Source organism: Charadrius vociferus, unplaced genomic scaffold (genome assembly GCF_000708025.1).
Source record: "Charadrius vociferus isolate BGI_N301 unplaced genomic scaffold, ASM70802v2 scaffold326, whole genome shotgun sequence".
Lineage (NCBI taxonomy): Eukaryota > Metazoa > Chordata > Aves > Charadriiformes > Charadriidae > Charadrius > Charadrius vociferus.
The window spans coordinates 2,610,576-2,632,368 of NW_009649062.1; the positions used below are offsets into that span (position 1 = coordinate 2,610,576).

General features: G+C 45.2%; 1 protein-coding gene across 1 annotated transcript in view; it reads left to right on the plus strand.

Annotated features, from left to right (window-relative positions):
- The window catches only part of FBRSL1 (fibrosin-like 1), a 401,205-nt gene that overhangs the window by 351,401 nt on the left and 28,011 nt on the right, over nt 1-21,793 (plus strand). The window lies entirely within an intron of this gene.

Sequence of the window (21,793 nt, forward strand, 5' to 3'; positions counted from 1 at the left end):
TTTTCTCCTTTAATTCTTGTGCGAGCCCTGCACACATGTGCTCGCCGCTTCTCTCGCCTCTGCGCTTCGCTGCCCATCCTTCCTGCTAACAAGGGCTGAACACCGTTCCCCGCGGAGCCTGTTAATGCTGCTGCCGACCTGCCCAGGGACTGGCAGCGTGAGGCTTTCCTTCCATCTCCGCTGCTCCGTGCGCGGCTCAGCCAGGTGAAGCCATACTGACACCATTGACTTCACCAGAGTTATTTGGGTTTACACCAATGTACAAGAGAGCAGGACTTGGCATAGTGTTTGTGTTTGCCTGTCTGTGTTTCTGAAAAGGATACTTGTTCTAGTTTGTTGGGTTTTTCTCCAAACAGTAAATATTTTCTTGTAAATCTCCGGGACAGAAAAATGACTGCAGTGCTTTTAGTTCATTTATTTGCTTTAAATTGATGGCAAAGTCTTACAGGAGGTAATAGGAAATTAAAAGCTTTCTATATATTTTTTTTTTTTTAACAGTCCTGCAAAATTTATTGCAGAATTATATCCCCACTATGGGATTCTGTCGGACAGTTCAAAAAGCCTGTGGAAAGGTTCTCGTTCACCATTAAATTTTAAAAGTTATTGAAGTAATTTTTATGGAACCCTATTAAGTTTCTGAAGAAACATACTGGTTTCATCACTAATAAATTCTTTAAGGCTTGTCTATAAGGCAATAGTCAGACTTCCATATCTCTCTCCAATGAAATGGACATTAACTTTTTGTCATGTTGGAGATATATTCTTAAAAGATGTCAGCAAAGCTGGGGAAGCTTGATTGCAGCCAGGTGCATCTCCTAGCACTGTGAGATAGTGTGTTCTTTGCCCATCAACCCACTAGAGTTGAGGTGGAGATTTTGGAAGGAAGAAGGAGGTTTTTTAAAGATGCGGAAAAAGCAGATTGCAGGTGGATCTGCAGAGATAAATCCTGGTGCGGGGCTAAACTGAGACCCCATGCCCGGTTCTGAGCAGCATTATGTTTGGGAGAGATGCAGCCTTGGAAAAAAGGGACGACGCAGCCTGAAGTCCCTGTTTCTCAGGCAGCGCCTGGTGCTTTCAAAATAATATAAAATATTGTGTTCGCTGTGCTTTTCCACTGCATCCAGCGAAGCGCATGGAGGCTTCCTCCCAGTGAAAGGAAAGTATCAAGCTGGCTTTGTGCTTAACTTAGCGCTCACAAGCGCCTTTCGTATGCGAGCGCAGAGCCACCTGATGAAAAGTGAATGGGCGAGGAGGGAAATAAAATTGTGTAATTGCCAGTTTCCTTCAGTTCCGCTCCCTCTCCCGTTTTGCATAAAGGAGGCTATTTAAGTCTCAGCTGGAGTGAGGTTTGGTAATAAGCAGACGTCTGTGAACCTGCATCTGCTGCTGGTGTCTGCTTAGTTTGTTCTGTATTTCCGTATTTATTGATGATCCAGTTTTGAGAGAGATCTGTCTCCTGAACGCTCCCTGTCTCGTGGCGTGAAACCCACGGAAGAAGAGTTAGTCCCTTCAGGCCCATGAGTCCTTGTCCTTGTGATGTTTTGGGAAGCGTAGGACCAGGCAGCAGCGCCAAAGATCAAATGAGAGTTTGCAAACCCACCTCAAACTGCATCGACTCGTGAATGTTAAACTGCAAGAGCAAAGCCGCAGCCTGCTCCCTGGGAAGCTATCCACAGAGCAGGGTGGCAGAAAAGGGCCAGCCTTGTTGGATGAAGCAGCTAACATTTTAATTTTCTCAGTACTATGCGATTTGGCTTCCAAACAGCTAAGCTGTCCCCAGCCAGTTGCTTTCCTTCTCTGGGCACAGTGAGAGGCGCTTGCAGTGCGAGCTCTGCAGAGACAACCTGATTTAGTACAGGCTTAATGGCTGGAGGAAGAAATTTACAGCGTGAGCATTGAATGTTTACACAATAATGAACATTGTCATTATTTTTATTATTGACCTGTCTTTAAAACTGAGCTAGAAAGCTGAAACCAACAACTAGAATATGTCCATTACATTCTGTACTGATCAAGTTAGAGCAGATTATTTTATACCTTTCATTGGATCAACGAACAAATTCTCTGAGCATAACATACCTTTTGGCCTGAAATATTTTTGCGTTACAGGCCATTCTCTGGACCCTTTGTGTCATTCCAGCAGTACATGATGTAAAGCAGCCTTAAGCAGAGGTCTGAGGAGTCCCCGCTGACAGTGGCAGCGTGGTCAGCCAAGCTCAGTCCTGAGGCCAGGGCAGCAAAGGGCCTGACTCGGTGGCCATGAGCAGCAGAGCACCCTTTTGCAAGCCATGCGGGTGGGAGTAACGCAGAGGCGCTCTAAAGAGACTCCAAATGGTGGTGTGAGCTGTACCAGGAGCTTAGATGCCCCTGGGAGCCTGTGTCAGTCATCTCTAGACTGGTCCAGAGAGACATACTGCCTGGGCTACACAGCTTGCTGTCTCCTCCAAGAATACCGTTGTTTTAAACGAAGAATAGACCAGCGTGGCTACATCCAGACCCAGATTTTGAAAATATTGCCACAGAAGCTCTCTTTTCCTCCCATCCCTTCCCCTGTCCTCCCAGCAGTTGAAGAGGACTGTGTCCAGGATTTTGGCTCAGACCCATGCCTGCTGCATACATTTCCTCCACCAAATGGACACAACCATAAACCTCTTTCTGCATCATTTCCTGCAGGCCTGTACTAAACATGCCACCCAGGTGTCCCCGTGTAAAGCCACTTCTTGCTGAGTCTGCTTCTGTTGCTGCTGGCAGGCTTGCCTTCGCGTGCTCACGGCAGGACTCCCATCACAGTGTGTTAATTTTAAACAAACAAAGAGTGCGTTTTGGTTTGGGAGGCTCTTTCCCATCAGGTCATATCAGAGTTTCTCTTAAACGGAGAAGCTGGGTTTTGTTTTGTTTTATTTTCCCTTTTCCCCTCTTTTAATATGATCCCTGCAATTTTGTTTTCACTGAAATATTGACTGGCAGCCTTGCAAATTGCCTGCATGCAGACAGGAGCTTGCCAGCACTTTCTTACTCAGCTAGCCGTCAAGGTTGTGGATTCCACCACAAGCGGTGCCAGGAAAGCTGTTGATCAAAAATATTCCTAACATCTGTGAGTCCTCTCCATCCAAATGAGATGTAGTTACATTCTCCTTTTCCCCACGCTCCTTCCAAAGTGTTGCTTCAGACGCCTGGAAAGCCTTGGTTGCAAATCATGAGCCGATCTCTGTTTGATTTGCAGCTCCGTTTCCAACTCTGTTGAAATCCGGTATAAGCTCCCAAGTGCCCTTCCCCCAGTCAGAATAGGTGAAAAATATCAGCCTCCAAAGGCAGCGCAGACGGGGTGCGTTTCTTTGCCCCGTAACTCATTCGATCCAGATGCCGTCCCGTGCTGTCTGTAGCTGCTGTGGTCACAAGCCAACAAGGGGGGTCTTGTGAGAGCGGCGGCGGGGGGACACGGCTCGGAGCAGGTTCCCAGGCGTGCCCGCAGCCTCACACACACACACGTGTGTGCACACACACACTGTTCTGCCAGCTCAAGGAGGGGATGGGGGGGGAAAGCCTGATTTCCCTTCCACCCTGTTCCTACCACAGCCACCAATTCACAAGCCAACTATTAAATAATTAACGTGCCCAGTGGGGCAGGAGGAATCAAAAGCTGTTGTGTTCCCAAGTTTTCTCTGGCTCCAAAAGGCACGGCTCGCTGTGTATTCTGGCACCTCGGAGCGGGTTTTCCTCCCTCCTTCGCCTCCCCCTTATTATCCCGTATGTGTGCTGGAGAGGGAAGTGGCGTTCCCAGCCCAGCGGGGGATGACTGTTATTTCAGACTGGCAACAGGGGAAAAGGAACAGCCTGTTGCCTGATTGATGTTTGTTTTTTGTGGACAGACACCAAAGGTTCATTAGAGACGGAAGGTTGGGGAGGAGGGGGGCGGCAGCGGGGGAGGCGCTCGCTCTTAAGGAACTATTGTACCCCTGCGCGCTAACCTGGCTCTGCACTTTCTTTGACTTCTGTGAATGTCTCAGCTGTACCATTTTGGCCCTGGCAACTTTAGGAAAATATACACGCCACAGAGGTTTCAGTGAAAGCTCTGCGATGGGAGGGGGTTCAGGGGAAAAAGGAAGGGGAGGAGAGAACAATGCAGTAGGTTTTGCTGTAATTAATTTCAAATGTGCTGCTCATCTGTTCTCCTCGGGTTTCAAAGGGAGCGAGGGGAGTTTGCAGGGCTTTTCCTACCACATCTGCGTCTTTCCAGAGGTGGGGATGGAAAGGCGTCTTTCCTTCCATCTGTGGGTTTGACCAGCCTGGCGACATGGAGCGCTGAGTGCAGCGCAAACCGATGGTGGAAATGCTGTTCTGTCCGGAGGTGGAGAGGGAGAGGAGGGAAGGTGTGGAGGAGCTCCTCTTCTTACCACCTTGGGTGGATGAAGCTGGAGAGACTGAGGAGGTTGGTATTGGTTAAAGCAGATTTCTCTGGAAAGAATTAATAGAGCACATTTATTTAAATAACAAATGTTGTTATTTGCTACTGTTGTTGGCCCTGAAAAGCTTCCAGGTTACGGCACAGGTGAACCGTGTGGTTACGAGGCTTTTAAAGGTTTGGGTCAAACCCTCACTTAATCTCCTGCTGACTTTGCACCTTTGAAAAATCTCCCTTCATATAATTGTGTCAGCAACCAAAAAGTTAATATTAAACCTTTGGTATTATGGCATCTTGAATAGAAACAGTTCCTTCTGATTGCCGTTTCTCAGATCTCATCCGCTGGACTGTGCTGTATGACACAAAACAGGGGCTTGGCATCTGCCGTAGGGCATTGTCCTTGTGTCCTTTGCCTTCAGGTCTGAGTATCGATGAAGTCACACAATTGCAGCAGTAAAGAGAAATGAAATGGGCCTGTTAGGTTATTGACTTTACTCCCCTCAACAAGATACCCAGATGCTAATTTGATAGCGCTATGAATCTTAGCCAGAAAAATCAGTAAAACAGAAATTTAAACTACTCTAAACTACTGCTAGTGCTTTAACAGCTCTATTTTCAAATTGCTCTTTGCTTAGAAGCTTGCACTGAACCCTGGAGCTGGTGGATAATGACCTCTTGTTTAAACACGTGGCTACTTTATGATCCTTAGCTCTTAGAAAAACCAACCTCAGTATCGGGTGGTATTTCTGAAGTTTGGCCATAAGGAAAATGTTTCTACAGCACGATTCAAGAAAGCGTTCTCTTTTCTGGTCAGAAACTAATTCAGTGCAGCCACAACATGCTGAATACCCCAAAGGTACTTGAGGTGGGCGTTTGTTTGTGATACAGTCCTTCTCCAGGACACGCCGGTGCTGGTATGTGACTCGGAGAGCTTGACCATATAGTGATAAATGTTTCTGTGGTTCTTTGGAAGGGATGTAAATACTGCAGTGGTGTTTCAGACTGTGTAAAGGCATATGCCAGTTTTTGTAGGCTTACAAACTAAATAGACTTTCTGGCACTGCTGTGGGACTGGCTGCTGAAGAAGTGTTCAGTGACAGCATGTCACCAAACATACATGCAGACATCACCAGCTGCTCTGTGTGGGGAGAGGTGGGCACGTGCATCTTGAAATGACTTCTGTGCAGGTTGTGAACAGGCTAAGTTGATACGTAGAAACAAAGAGATGGGTAAAAGCACGGAGCTCCAGAATGTGTCGTATCTGTAGAAGATTGCAGGGACTTCAGACCTTTTTCCTGTGTAGATTACTTGTGGAGGAAAGGGAGGTAACGTGGAGAATATTCACGCCCCCCCCCACCCCCTCTTTGTGGAGAGAAATCCATCTGAGAAAGGAGGGAGATTTGAGTCAAGTCCAGGTTTAATTTCCTGGTCCTCCTCCATAAGAAGAAATATCCCTTCCTTTTAGCTCTTGAACAAACAACGGCATTGGCCACATCATAGCGAAGTGTCCCTTAGATCACATCCAGATAAGCCTGGATTCCAGCATTTGCTCTTAGCCATGGATGTTTCTGTACCTTGTGCTTGCCAACTAATACAGAAAAGGAGCAGTACCTCAGGTCTTTGCAGAAAGCACATCTATTCTTCTGTCTCCTTTGCTCAAAGCTGGACTGGAGACCGTATCCTAATTCTCTGCACACAGGGAGCAGCCACAACAGCACTTCGGAGCGCGGCAGGGGTGCTTTGAGTTCTCGCTCTCAAGTCTTGGCCATGCCTTTCCAGCTTGTCACCTCTCTCTTCTTCATTTTTGACAATAAGGGAGGAAGAAAGGCAGACGGCAGGGCTGGAAAGGGGAGGTGGGGGGTGAGCTGCAGTCCCGGGGCTGCAGTTCTTTCCCTGCCTTCTAGCAGAGCTGCTGTCTCCAAGTGCTGTACAGCAAACCCAGCTTTTGCCAGCTGTGCCCTGGGGGTCCTTTCCTAGTTAGACTCTTTACATGTCAATTATAAGGCAGGAGATTAAGGTACATTGTTAGCCCCAGTATATATATTGTGATGTTTCTCTCAGAGGCTGAGGATCAGAAAGTTATTGTAGGGGAGGGTTTTGTTAAAGCATAAAAGCAAAGCCCCAAGGATGGTTTTGCAGGTCTGCCTTTTTGATCTAGTGCAAAACTTTGTTCAAACATTGGATGATTTCTGTATGTGCTCTGTATGTTGGAGAAGACAGAGGCTTCTGCTGGTTTTGCAAAGCTAGATCTCGAAATCCAGGGCAGAAGACGGGCCCCTAGCCTGGCCTACCAGGCTCTGGGGCTGATGCAGCATTCATAAAATCCCCTGGAAAGCAGGCAGAGCCACCCCACTCCTCGGCATCCCAGGAGGCAGAGGGTGCAGCTGCACGGAGGACGTTTATTCTCTCCGTCCCGCAGCTCTGGTGCTGGGGCGCTGAGGGAGCCACCGAAGCGGCAGATGTCCGCCGTCCCAGTGACTCCCACGGGTGCTTAGTAAAACCACGGGAATCAGAATCTTCTTCTCTTTTTATTAGTTACAAATGATTTTTCTCTCCTTTAAAGGATTCACACCACCTGTTCCAGTCAGCCAGCAAGGTTTGCTTTAAAAGCCCGTCTTGCTCTTAAAAAAGGAGAGGGCAGTGCCAGAGCTTTGAACCGCTGAGAGTTTACGTTTGGAGATTCACAAGGGAAGAGCAGGAACAGGGAATGCTGTAGGGAGGTATTAAATGAGGCCCTTTTATTTCTCTCCTTGTACAGCATAAAAATGCCCAAGGCATGAATACTCTGTTCAGATTACTCTTGAACATTTAAATGTCTGTTCTGGTAATGTATAAAAGGAAGGGGTGGGAAATGCCTTACACAAGGAAGAAAAGGGAGACCTTTACCAGCATCGAGTGCTGGTAGCAGGGGAGTTGTTCTGTGCTGCTGTGGGAAGAGGGGGAGAAGGTGGATTTATCTCACGGATGCAGCAAAGCTTTAGTCCCTGGAGGTGTGTTGTGGCATTGGAGAGGCCAACTGCTCCCTCAGTGCCTTTTTCATCCTTTCATGATGGGAAATATCCTTGCTTCCTTCCTGCCGCTCTTCGTTGTGTTTGGTCTTAGACGAGGCCAGGATTTTTCAGAAACGTGGGACACCTAGCATAAGGAAAATGGGTTTTAGTGAACTAGTGGGAAGAAGTATACTCATTCAGACCAGACACTGCGATCTCCGCAGCCTGACGGCTCCGGAGGAAAAAAAGAAGAAAAAAAAAGAAACAGCTTCCAAAATAACAAATGACTGCATAAATAATGATCCCTTTAAATCCCCAGCATCCTCTGATATTACCATTTCAGTCCTGTAGTAACATATACAGACAGCGAAACAAAGGGCTGGGGAGAAGTTTTTTAAAAACACAGAAACACCTACCATCTGCAAGGGGTTATTCCATAATCTTCTTTGTTTCCCATGTCTGTATATGAAATAATGGGTGCTCTGTCCCTCCTGGCCTGATTTCTGTCTGTGGAGCGATCATAAGGTAGAACGTGATAGTCCAGTCATGTCCATTAGCCATGAGCATAGCCGTTGTTGCCAAAACCACTATTTCTTGTGTTTTTCATGTGACAGTTATTCCACTATGAGGTCCACAACCCCAGCATGAACCAGTGGTACTGTTTCCTATCTTCTGGGAACAAGCACATGCCTCTGTGTAAGATGAAGAGGTGCTGCTGCAATTTGGTTGCATACCCAAAAAACCAAAATGGATATGTCTGGGAAAGTTAGATGGCAGGGCAGAGGGATGAGGATGTTGTGCAGCATTACGTGCACCGAAGCCCAGGACAGGTTTGTTCCCTTCCTCAACGTGGTGTCCCAGTCTTGCCTTGCTCTGGCGTGAGGGCCCTTTGTCCTCCAGCTTCATCTGGGGTCCTTGTTACAGCTGCATCTGAAAGCTGAACAGGGCTTACCACTGCCCTTCTTGTTATGGCAGAAAATTAGTGGAAAGGCAAAATGCTAGATTTAGGGTTAGTATCCTTACTTCAAGCCAAGGGAGGAGGACGCTAAAACTGAGACATGTTAGAAACCGATGCCCCTTCCGTTTTGTCTGTAATTGTGGTTACGTATCTGTGTAGGTTCCCCACTATTGACAGTGCAAAGTGAGTATGGGTCAATGCACTGTTAGCATGAGGGATGAGGAGGATGGTGTGGATTTTATTACTTTCAGATATTTGGGCTAGAGGCTCTCATGCTGTCAGAGCTGAATCAAACTCTCAGCCAGTTTGCACGAAACATATGTGATAGATTTTGCAAATGAATGTGTTAATGTGGGAGGAGATGGTTCCCTGAAACAAACTGCTGGCAGTTTGGAGCGTTGTCCTCAAAACCAAAACCGTATTATGTCCTCAGAAACAAAACCAGTGGCACCAGAGCTTCGATTCTGCCCATTGAGAGATGAGGCATTTCATTTGTAATCATTGGATTGATTAATGATTTTGGGTCCATTAGAGCAAAGGCATTTCTTAAAAGGAGGAATCCCCTCCCTGCAAGCATCTAGTATGTACTCTCCAGTTAGTTTAACATGAGCAAAGGTGCCTTGAACCTTTGCTGAAAGGCTGAGTTGCGGACCTGCATCATCGCTACCACTCTCTTTGTGAGCCTCTTTGATGCAGAAGCTATAAATTGTTTCTAACTGTGCTGAGATTTCCTATCAGTCGCAAATACTTACTATTTATGATCCTTGCCTCATGTAGAGGGCAGCACTCCTTCAGCCTGTGTGATCTGGAGTTGATGGGGAGCAGGTGGCTTTGGGTAGAGACACGAAGGCTCAATTCCAGCTTCATAGAGAACTGCTCACAGGGAAGTACACACATAATGAGTGAAAGATGTTGTCTGCTGTGCTAATGCGGAGTGGAAACTCTCAAGAATTAGCTTGGACCCCACTTTCCCCTCCTAATGTGCAAGAATCTGGGATTAGAGGAGTTTGCCAAACCGGAGTTGCTGCTTAGCGCTGGGCTTCTGGTTGTTCATGTTTCTGCTGTTTGGAAAAACTGTGACATGGAGAGGACTTGAAGGAAAAACTTACAGTGATTTCAGTAGGATTGTTGGTACACATGGCCAACATGTGAAAACAAGAATATGAATTATGCAGCAATTACTGTCTTGGAAAAGTATCTGCAGGCTAAGCCCAGATACTTGTCTCTCTCACCCAATACTGAAATAAAAATGTGCAACAGTTTTGTATGAAACAATTCCTGTGATTATCCTTACGGATGTCTGAGTCTGTCCTTGTTTGCCGCCTAAGATGGAGGTTATTGCTGTGGCAGTGCCTGCCCAGTTCCAGCTCAGAGGGTAACGTGGGGATTGTGCAAGTTGTGGCTCTGCCTGGGAGGTGGGAGAGGACAGTGCTGTATGCTGCCAGGGCTCCCAGCAAATCCCATCACCAAGAAAGCCAAATACAGCAGTTAGCATGGCAACGAATGCTCTACTGAATGACTCTCCTTCACTATAGTGAATAGTCCTCATGCATGTCAGATCACAAGTATCTTCCATGGCCTTAACCGCTTGCAACTGAAGGCACCGCTTCCATCCTACAGCCTTGTAGAAATGGTACTTATGCCTTACAGTCATTGCAGGGCCGCTGCAGTGGATGTAAAGGTTCTCCAAGGAGCTAGCGGGAAGAGGAATGAAGCATTTGGGTTTACAAGTCTTGAGTTATTATTTCAAGCTTTTTGCACATTCAGGCTGGCATTGCAGCAGCCCATGCAGCCTTGCACCATCCAGCACCCTCCAGCCTTGTGAGATATCCTCCCACAGCCATAAACCCTCATGCAAGAAGAGATTCAAGAGTTCCTTTTCATTAATAGAGTGCAGTCCATTGCAATGCACTGCACAATGTTCCTCTGTGAGATCTTATTAGATGCCAGATTTTACGTTATCCTCAAGCATTTCCAGCACCAAAGTCTTTCCAAAATTTCTACTACCCATTGAAGAATTCACACTTCATCAAAGGAGAAAGCTGGAAGGAGCTTTGCAGCTGCATTTCACACACTCTGAGATCATGCTGAAGGACTTTGCCTTCTGCAGTGCAGTGAAGCACTCTTTTCTTTTCCTTACGGCATACCAAGCCTCTCATCCTGTTTTGAAGGAAAAGCCAGTCATCCCTCACATTTCCCTTCTTGAGCACACTGTGACGCTGCCCTTCACGTGCTGTTGGGTTCTCAGTCTGTCTGCTGTTGAGCCAGGTGAGATGGAAAAGATTTTTCTGAAGATTTTGATGCAACAACTTCCATATGGGGAATGGAAACACAGTCACAATTTCTCAAGGATTGAGAAGATAGGAACTGAAGAAAAGGTCCTCTATTGTAAAACTTTTATTGCCAGTAGCTAATACATGTGATTCAGCACCCCTATGTGCAACACAGTCCATTTTTTTTGATCTTTTTGGTGGACGTGTTTAAAGGAAGAGTGGACTTTTTCAATCTGAAAAAGCCAAAGGCCATCTGTGGCTTCCTAATGGTGTTTACAAACCTTTTTTTGCCTGTGCTGTGCTTGTCAGTAGCTGTATTTATTCATTGCTCACTCTGTGAATTAAAACGTTGAGGCAGCTCCTGACATGCTTCTTCCAGCACATCCTGTTGGAGTGAATACTGGTTGCCATAGGGACCAAATGCAAAGGGCACACACCATTCAAGTAAATGTTCCCTGATTAACAACTTGCAGCTTGTCCCTTAAATATTTTAATTATCCATGATGCAACTTGAAATGTGGTTGAATGTATTCAGTCTGTTAATGTCAATATCTCAATTTTTCTTTAAGATGCTGTTCCAGCAGCTCTAGAGCTGGATCTTGACCATGCAAATAGGAGTGAGGGGGGAGACCTTATTGCTCCTGCGCTTACAGGAAAATTCTTCCAGTTTTTCTTCATCTTGACCCTAGATCTTCAACAAAGTTCGTAGAAAGAAATACTACTGCGTATCTGCCAGCAAAAAGGAGGCAATTTGGTAATAGCTAAATGTGTTGGTTTAGGGTAGTAATGTGCTGCTACTAAATCTGAGGGAGGGATGTGCCTGGAAGGTGCCTCCTCGAGCTGGGGAGTGGGGAGGGAGGGCAGGGGGAGGCCGTGGGGTATGGGGAGCTGCTGCTTGGAAAGTGCTGGCCCCAGTTGAGAAGCACTGAATCTCAGGCGTTGTTTTCCCAGCTTATAAGCATATTAGCACTAATGTGACAGCAGTTACTGAACTGTTAGGGCTGTACTTAACAAATAAATAAGATGGGCTTTGGCTAATTTGAGCATAGTCAGGCACTCCTTTCAGTTCCTGTTTAGCAGAGACCAAGTCACCTTGCAGCAGAACTTTCCATTCTCACAACTCCAGCCATAACATCAGGTAGGGAAGTTAGTCAAGTTACTGAGACGGTTTCTAAACAGTTTTGTTTGCCAGCCTTTTATATCTTTCAGTTCTGACTTTCCTGGGCCAGAAAAGCAGCTTTGGCACTTCAAATACTGATTGCACCCAGGCACAATAGGTCTTTTTCTGCCGTCTTTTGACATCGAGCAAAGACCGCTGCAGACTGCAATCCATTAGAAATTATTACTGCTGTCGTTGTGATCCCTGAAAATTTAAATGGTAGAGTTTAGCACAGAGCCTCCTAAACAAAGTACAATGTGCTGAAACAGTGGGTCTGGTAGGCACAAAGCATGTGGGTAACGGGCAGGTTTTGTGGCTCCTTAGCTGTAGCACAGCTCTACAGGTGAGCTTCCTTCCATGGCATCTTCAGTCTTCTACACCAGAGCCACAAGTTCACTGTGCAGACGTGGTTCCTGCGCATCCTTCTCGCCTGGTCCTGTAGATGATGTTCATTGGCATCCTGGGCTGCATAGCCAGCTTGATGCCACCATTATTTCCATGAAACAGGATCTGCCTCTAGCAGAACCTGCAGTAGCCTTCAGCTGAAACACTTCGCTCTTGCTGGCATTAGCTGAAGTTTGACATCCTTCCCGGCTTTATGCTTGGAACTGAGGAGCCCAGGTTCATCACAGCTCGTTTCAAGTAAATCTGCATCCCCTTTGCTGTTCTTCATTGAAGCTCAGTGATTTTGAGTGGTGTCAATTAGGAGCCTAACAGAACATGTGCAGCTTGGCCTTTGAGTTCTGGGGAAAGGGGATCCCACACGCTGTTATGAGTAATTCTGTGGTCTAAGTAATGCTCACATTTGATTTAAGTGGAGAGACGTGATTCTTTGTATCCTTATCTATAGACTCAGGAAGGGGTGGAAATGAAAGAGGATTCTTTCACTTTAAAATTTTCATTTATATAGGGCTCTCCTCTGCCCTGAAAGCCTGTTTGAATCCATATACATCTATTCAGGGGCTGAATTTGGGGGGGTAGGAGGAGGTGATAAAAGGTCTGTTGTGTGCTTCCCTGTTTCCCGTAAAAATGTTTGGAAAGCCAACCAGGAGCACACAATTTGATGCATGTGGTCATCTAGAGAGAGCAGAGCTGAACTCTTTTTTCAGGAGATGGCTGTGGGATGTTGGGGTTTGAGCTGATGTAGTTCACGTGAGTAGCGCATACCACATTCTAGAAAAGGGATCACAACACGATTTGGTCTTTCTAACTCCAATTGCAATCTCTTACCTTTAGGGAGGAAGAAAACTATTGTCTGGGCTCTTTCTGCCTCCGCTGCAGGGGAGAATAGATAATCTTTCTCCCTCCCTCCTTTTTGTAAAAGCTACTGGTGGTGGAAAGCTGTGGTGAGATCCCAACAGCAGTGCTGCTGCTCAACCTGCTTCTTTTCTTGTGTTGCCTGATCTGGCATCATTTTTCCACGCGTATGCTGAGCCTTGGCCAAGGCTGTTACCTGACAGAGAGCCAGCGAGGGCAAGAAGCAGGTAGGCAGGAGCCAGTGTCTACAGCCTGAAGGGTACGGTATGAACTCATCTTGATTAGCTTCGATGGCCTGGGTCCATCACCACTTAATTGGCTGCCAATAGTTTCCCTAATGAAGGGTGATGGATGGTGCTCAGGGGCCTGCTTGAAGGGGCCGGTCCGTCAGGAGCAAGGATGCGTGCAGAAATACAGCTCTCACCTGGAAAGGACATGGGAGCTGAGCGGCACTGCAGCAGTCGGGAGAGCCTGAGCACGGATGGTTCCTCTTTTCCTTGCATCAGGGCAAGAATCAGTTATCTTCCAAGGCAGATATGGGAATTTCTGTGACCCTGCGTACGCTTGGCTGGTCAGGGTAATCATCTCCTGTTCCCAGCAGAGATGATCTGGTGTTTGAGAATGCTCTTTTTTTGCCTTTTTCTGGTTTTGGTTAGCAAGTGTGCTTTCTCAGCCAGCCATTGACTTAAGTTCTCCAGGCTGGAAGGTCTGAAAGGTCGTTCGCACTCCTCCGGAACAGTCTCACTTTCTGATTTCACTTTAAATGATTCTTTAGGAGCTTGGAGTTCTCTGATGTCATTTAAAAAAAAAAAAAGAAAAAATCAGAAACCTTCATAAGACTGTGCAGATGAAACAAAATTGTTGTCTTAGCCCACACAGGGTATTATGCAGCCTGGCAGATCCCTTCCTTGTAGCAATAAGAAAAGGATTTGGCATTTAACCTCTTGAAATTAAACCAGAGTGTGAACTTCAATAGTTCAATCTTATCAGGGCTTTGCTAGAATAACAAATTGTGAAAAAATGTAATCATGTCTCCAATGTGACCTTGGCAGATCTACCTCTGTGATGTGAGAGAGATTAGGTAACTCTAAGCAGATGTCTGTTTATTTTGAAAATAATAGTTATAAAATATTTTTTTTCCCAGTTTGTTTGCACTGCCTGTGAAAGATAGGACAGAAGGAATTGTGGTCTGCATGGCGCTCTCTGTAACAAGCTGCTCTATTATGCTGAGCAGTAATTGCTCTTGGAGGTTTGAGTTATTGATCTATTGGTGGGGGTTCAATTTCAGTGTAAAGACCTGTGTTCATGAATTAATTGGAGTGATTAATAAATAACTTGCAGGCTAGATGGGAATCGATATGGATTTTAAACAGCAAAAGTAGTGCATTTTCTCCTGTAACGTAGTAGTTGATGGTTTATTATTTGGCCTTGTTTGACTAACTAAAATCATAAGATTCCTTGGGATATAGCAGTTTTGTCTGTTTAAAAGCTTGTGTCTGGAAGTGAGTATTTGTGCTTGCTTTCGGGGGGAGGGGGGGTATCTTTCTAATAGCTTATTTGCCTTGTTGCTTGTCTGTCACTCCGATCAGGTGTACAATATGCCATTGCACATAACAAAACCAGAACAAAACAAGACAAAAACACCTTTAGTAAGTAACTACAAGAAGCTTTAGTAACATTTTGTGGCCAGGGCAGTAGAGTGGCTCCTGCGTCACTGTTTTTTAGGCATCTGGCATCTGCTTAGGACCAGTGCTGAAGAGATTTAACCCTGCAGCGTTTGATCCACCATTATAGCCCCAGATTAAAAGCCTGTATGAAACTTTCAATCTCATTACAACGGCAGCATCCACAGTAGGTGCTTTAGCTGCAAATCCAGTTTCAGCTTTGCATTGAAACGTTGCCAGAAGCAGCATTGCTAGGAAAATGTAGTGTGACTTACTTTGGGGGGATTTGAACGGTGATCCTTCTTCTTTATGCTCTGGCCCCAATCCTTGTGTTTGGCACCCATTTTCATTCAGCTCCTGCAGCTTTGGCGTGTCGTCATGCATGCTTACAGCTAACATGCCTGGATAGAGCATGGAAAGCTCCCAAATCTCTAGGAATAAAACATCCCATTAAAGAACCATAAAGCAGCAAATCAGCGTCAAGTCCATAGGTCTTAATGCTGTTGCTCTCAGTTTCTAGGGGAGGGGGTGAAATCTTTCTGTGCTGTAAGCTTTCGCGACAAAGGCTCTTATCTACATAGCTGGCTGAGGAAAACATTTAACATAGTGGGTTTGAATCTTCTTTTTGATTTGCAGAGTCCAGTAAGCTTTCTAGTGGAAGTGCAGATTCCTATATGGCAAATCAATCCTAATGACAATAGACTTTTTCTTTTTGATTAACATTCACTGACATCTTGATATATACGTGAGCCACAAACTGAAAACACTGGTCTGAATGGAAGCTTTTTAATTTTAAATAAATGTTTCTTTAGGAAATCTCTGCTACCTGTTCTGAAAGTACCAGAGTAAATATAAATTTCCCATACTTGGGTTTTCAGTTGGGTGAGAGACTGTAACTGTACTGAGAGCGTATGGACCGGGCTGGAGTGGTTGGCGCAGAGCCCTGGAGGTGGTCGGGGCATCCTGAAGCCCTCGGCTGCATCAGCATCTCTGGGGTGGTGGTGACAGACACATGGACAGAGCCAGCGCTGGGGAGCACCCACAGGACATCTCTGTGAGGGTGTAAGAGGAGAGAGGAGCGCTCTCTGCTCAGGTGTGCTCCTAACATGAAAACAGTGGAGCATATCAACCCTTCACTCTTGGGAGTCATTGGCTCTGTGTTAAAAATGTGAGATGCTTTCCGTGTCGTGACATTATGAAAATGACTTGAAGATATTTTACTTTTAAACTTGGGTGCTTCAGAAAGGCGGGGGGTGGGGGAAGACACCTTTGGAAGTTAATTCTGAGGACCAAGCTGACAGCTTTTTGCCACTGTTGCTTTCTTTTAGGTTGAAAAGCTGAAGGCTTGTTACAGCCCCAGCGTACAGCAATCTAGCAGGTTAAATGACTTGGGCAACACAGTTTATTAAAACTGGCAAGTGCTCGCTCCAGTTCTCTTCCTGATAGTCAAGGCTGTCTGGGAGAGTAATTGCTAGTGGCAGCTGTTCGGAGGGTGTTTCAGATTGCGGCAAGACGATTTGACTTGACAGACAGCTCTGTACAAATGAACTGAGTGATAGGGGCCGAATCCAGCCCGGTTGCGGAAGGAGCTTCCCGCTGAAAGCCGCGGGGACGGGCTGGGGGAGCCGCACCGTGAACAAAGACCCGCTCCCTGCGCGTGGGCGTCGGGGTTTGTGCTTACCCTCGGCTTATTCGAAAATGCTGCGGTTGTTTGTGGAAAATCCACCAGAGACCTATGATGTTCTGAGGAGCCTGTGTCACAGAAGAACATTTTTTGACGTGATCTGATGTGTGCAGTGCGCCGCTGTCGGGATGGAAATTTGGCCTTTGTTTTGCAATAATGTTAAAAATGGTTAACGTTACACACCACGGAGCCTTCCAGACAGTGGTTTTGTGTACAAGACCCAAGTCTTTATTCCTGGTCTTAAGCTGATTTGCATTAAAATGGGTGGAGGAACTTTGTGCCCCATATGCTGGATAGCTTCTGTCTTGTAGCTCTGCTTGCCTTACCTTTGCAGACCAAGCTAATGGTCTAATGTCTTAAATAGTGCTACCTTCCTAAAACACAATGAAAAAGGCATCTGTACAAAAGAAAAGCCAGCTGAGGATAAAGAATTAGTACTTAAATATTGATTTTCACTTGTAAGCATGCTGCCAGCATCAGTGCTATCATTGCCAATGCAAAATGCTTTATTCTCTCTTGAGCTTATATATGTTGCATATCCACAATACATTATGCAGCACTCTAAAAGCTCAATAAAAAAAGAAAAAAAAAAAAGGAAAAGGTTTGCTGAAGTTCATTGGATTTAGTTTTTTCTTTGTTTTGACCCGCTGCTGTAAAATCATGCTCTTCTGTACTCATTCCCTGTGCTGATGGTTCAAAACTCATCTCTGGGACTCATCAACCAACTGTGAAATACTCAGCTTCTTGCCACATATGTCCCTGTAATTCCTGTGGTGATATGTTTGCAGCATTTCTTGCTGGAATTATAATATGGAGCAGGGTTCATCATAGCCAGCCTGGTTTATGTCTGTTTTAAAGGATGTGTACAGGATGGATAGATAGGCTGCAGATGGTGGTGGCTGTGTTTCTTGGGAAATTGCCATTGGTAAAGATGTCATTGATGGATGTAGGAGAGGAACTTCTTTCTCACATCAGCCCATCACCCTTGCTGTTTGAATACAACAAGGGAGACTGCAGAAAGACATTTGAATGACTCCACTTTTCTTTTTTTTAAGAGACAAAGGAAAGGCGTGCAAGCAAGATTAGATTATTTCCAATCACATTGTACGTGTGTTGACAGTCCCCTTTCAGCAGCAACCAGCAGCTTGCAAAGAGCAAGAGGCAGGGCTGAACTGCTGTTGCCCTAAGTACTGTTTGTATAACACAGTAACTGCTTATTGGAGTTCTCAAAGCAGCCTTTACATGTTTAATCCCTTGCACTTGAGCTACTCTTAATCAGCTTGAAAGCAAATTCCTGTAACAGAAAGGTTTAATTTGTGTCTGGGACTTTCTGTATTGTATTTAGCCTGCAATGCTGTGTACTTACACGCTGGCAAGCATGTCACCCTGCGCAGCCATGGGGATGGGCAGTGCATGTTTATTCCAATCACAGATTTTGAATTCACTGAAGTTTCATATTGGATCCATGCTGATGGTCTGTCAGGTTCAAGTAACTCCTTCTGAAACACGCTTTTTGCAGCAAATACAACTGTAGTTGACTTGGGGTTTCCCTTAAACTTCAACTCTTGTTTCTACAGATTTCCAGCAGCAGTAGCTAAAGCTCTCTATGCTTTTAAAAGTTGTTAGAAGTTTTCATCTTTACGGGGTTAAATGGGAATGGGATGTAGCCCAAGACACAGGGAAGTTGAAGTTTTGCAACACTCCAAATGACAAATTAGTTGATCAAGGAGGCAAGAATTACTAATCCCAGGTCGTCGTTATTTTTCTTGTTAGAGCAGTTTCAGTCCTTTCTTCCCTGTCTCTCACACTCAGTCATCATTCATCCCCCTGAGATCAAGACGTGTTTCACTGTCTGTTCATTTAAGAAAACCTCTCAATGGGAGAAGTCCAGAGAGTTTGGTTAGAAAATAAATAAAGTTGGCATGCTGAAAAGGGGTAGCGCTCCGCATGGTGGAGAATGGCAGATGTGATCCAGCCTTCCCATAGCATGGCTGAAACATGAATCATTGCAAATGTCAGATTTCCTGTGAAGGAATGAGCTGAACTGACATGCGTTCAGGTTTAATTAAGGTTGAATTATTGGAGCTGACTGTCAAGTCTTAGGCAAATTGGCTCAGCCTGTTATCATTAAGCATGAAAATTACTCTAGGACTTAGTAAAAATAAACGCAGTTTTGCCTCTAGAACATTGTGGTGTGGTGGCTCTGTGCTTTTGTTGGTGCACCGTGCTCAGTTCCGTGGGTCCATCTGCTCGGAAGGACTAGATTAGGAGCCAAAGTACAGAAATTTCTGAAAGGATCTCAATGAAACCTGATCCAGCTTGCACAAAAGGGCATATTCAGTTTCTTTCCTTGGGATATTTCCATATGTGACCAGCAGTCAGCCTGGTCGATTGGAAGGAACTTGGGCATACAAGAGTGTAGTTCCCTTAGGAGGGACATTTGAGCATCCTACAGAGAAACTGCAGCGTTTGAGATCCTGATCAGAATGGGCAATATCTCTTATTAAAATCATTAAAATTAACATTCTGAGGAATTTCAGAGAAGGTAGCTGAGAGACTTTCCACATGTGAACTGAAAGGAAAGTCTTGAATTGGAGATTTTTGTGATAGGTGTCATGATAAGGATCTTGTTAAGTACCTAAGAAAGCAGGTACTTATAGCATTCAAAATTCATTGTTTCTTTGGTTGCACAGGGAATTGTCAGGTTTCTGAAGGCCTCTGGAGTATGGTTAGCTATTGGAAACAGGCACTGAAGAGGTAGAAGTAAGTTTTGGTAGAAGAATGTGAAAGGAAAGAAAGAAACTAGGAAACCAGTATGTTCGTCAGTGTCAGAGTGCAAGTCATTCATGGCATGGCACTCCATGGAGTTAGCTACGTGAAATGTCTTAATTCTTTGCTTAGAAGTGCCTTTTTATGTCTTTTAGAGGAGTGAGACATATGGTTGAGATGTATTTCCATTTGGGCATCTGCTTTCCATTTTGTCCAAATCTATTTTACCAGAGACTTAAGTGAAACACCTAGATGTGAGAAAAGTTTCCTTTTCAGAAAGTTTGACTTTCAAACATCAGACAGGTCCCAGTGCCTGGCGTCTCTGTCTTCCTGTCATTTCTCCCCATGGTTTGTCCTGCCTTTGTTCCCCCGTGGTTCCCTTCCCATCACCCATTGCAGTTCACCCTCACGTCAGCCACATGAACCAGCGTCTCTCTCTTGTGCTGCATCGTTGCCATCAGAAGGGGAAACAGGAAAGTCTCTAAAACACCAGGATTCACCCGCCATCCTTCCTGTGTGGTGGCATGGCAGGCTTGGGGATTTTGCTGTCTCTCACACACTTCTCCGTGCTCACCTGTGAATTCACACCATATCTGTCCCTTCTCAGGGCTTCTGCTGTTGCTCAACGTGGCTACAAAAGGAGAGAAGATACTCGCACTCATGCCTGTAGCTTTTCCTAAAAAAGGCGGTGGGGGGGGGGGGGGGGAGGCGAATGCATCTGGGTATTTTTATTGTTGTCGAGAATGAAACACAAAAATATTTCAGTACTGCAACCTGAAAGATGCAACTTGGCAGCAGAAATCAGTCATGTACCCCTAGTACTAACTAATACAACCAGGCTGGCTGGTCAATTCAGTCAGCAAGGGAGCACGAGCTTTTGCTTTGAGAAAATTGCAAATGAGAACTAATGCTGAAACCACAGGGAATCAATAGTTGCACATAAAACTGGTCAAACAGCTGCTTTTAATGCGGGACTTTATTGATTTGTTTTGGATCTAATTGACTTTTTACTCAACTAACTTTTGTTGTGCCAGTGTGTTTTGAATATACACCATTAGTCTACATTGCCTATAATTACACAATATGAAGTTTAACTCTGTAGGAGGAGGACTGTTGGATGGAAAGAGCTAATGGGCTCTCAGGAAACCTATGGTCAGGAATGAAACCAAATTGCTTTTAATGGGTAGTTCTGAAAAACAGTGGGATCTACAGCTGTGAATACACTTCCTCCGAAATGCACGGTGTGGGGACCCCTGGCTTGACTAGTCAATGACAATTTTTGAATTGTTAGTAATAAAATCTGAGGAAAATTTACAAACATAGGTGGCATTATAAAAAAATAATGGTGCAGAAGAGTGATGAGAATTTGATTTTAGAAATAAATTCTTTGTCACTCTAAATAACATTGGAACCAAGTCTAGTTACATTACAAAACCAGGGTACCTGTGATGCAGGAACTCATATTTGAAAAAGAGAGTTAGCCTTATATTTGTTGTAGAGAATAATTTAGGACCTCCAGACATTGTGTCAAACCTGTAAAGATGTATGAGGTGCTGGAAAGTGCAGGGTTGATCGTACTTGCTGCCAGCCAAAGCACTGGTGTTTGGAAAGGCTTCTGTTCCTGTTATTTGTGGGTTTGAGGCCACAAGTCCTCAGACATCTTCAACTGTTAAATATAGTTCATATGTTTCCATTCGTTCTCTTTTCACATTCTGAATTTATATCTGTGTAGTGATTGATTGATTGATCGATTGACTGATGAAGGAGATGGTGCAATGGTGAGAGTGCAGGCAGAGCCAAAAGCAGTGTGGGGAGCTGCCTTTTGTTTCAAGGAAGGAGATGCCATCACCACGTGGGTGTTTTCTGTACAGAAAGTGAGCTGGTGTGCTATAGGCTCTGACCCATCCCTGTCCTAGGCATGGTGGTGCTCAAGTTGTCAACACCGTGGCAGTGAGGACTCTGGCCTCACATACGCTGCGTTCGCAAATGCCTGGTTTGAGCGTCTGCATGGCCAGAATTAGCTCGCGGTGTGTCTTGTGTGTTATTTCCACACCTCCTACATCAGGAACTGGCTCAGTCCTTTGATGAGATGGGAAAATTTCAAAGGTGGAATTTGTTTGTGAGGGTGTTGGGAGCATGTTAATGAGTGTAGGTAGCATCTCTTGCATGTCTGCAAGCCAGCTAAACGCAAACAGCCCCCAACACGTTCTAGTGGATAATAAAAGCATGTATCCTAAAAATCAATTAGAAGGACTATGTGTGCATGGTGGAGCGTGTGTGTGAAAATGGAGAGTGTCCATGTGAAACACAGGGACAACACTAGTTCTCGTAACCCATGAAGAACTTTTCTTGTAATGTTGGGTGTATGTGCACTCAGGGATATACAGATCATGCCGAACAGGGAGTTACAGTGGGAGTTGAATCACGTTCATGGTGGTCCTTTCAGTTGTCTTCGACCTTTTGGATACTGCTTGATCTGAAATATCTCTCCTTTCCTTCCTTTTCCCTTTTTCCTTTCCAGCCCTTTAACTGTTTGGGTTGCTTTGTTTAGCTTAATTTGGAAAAAAGGCAGCACTTGGCGTCATAGGAGGAGTAATTCCACATGGAATTCTCACCATAGCTGCATTTTGCAAGTTC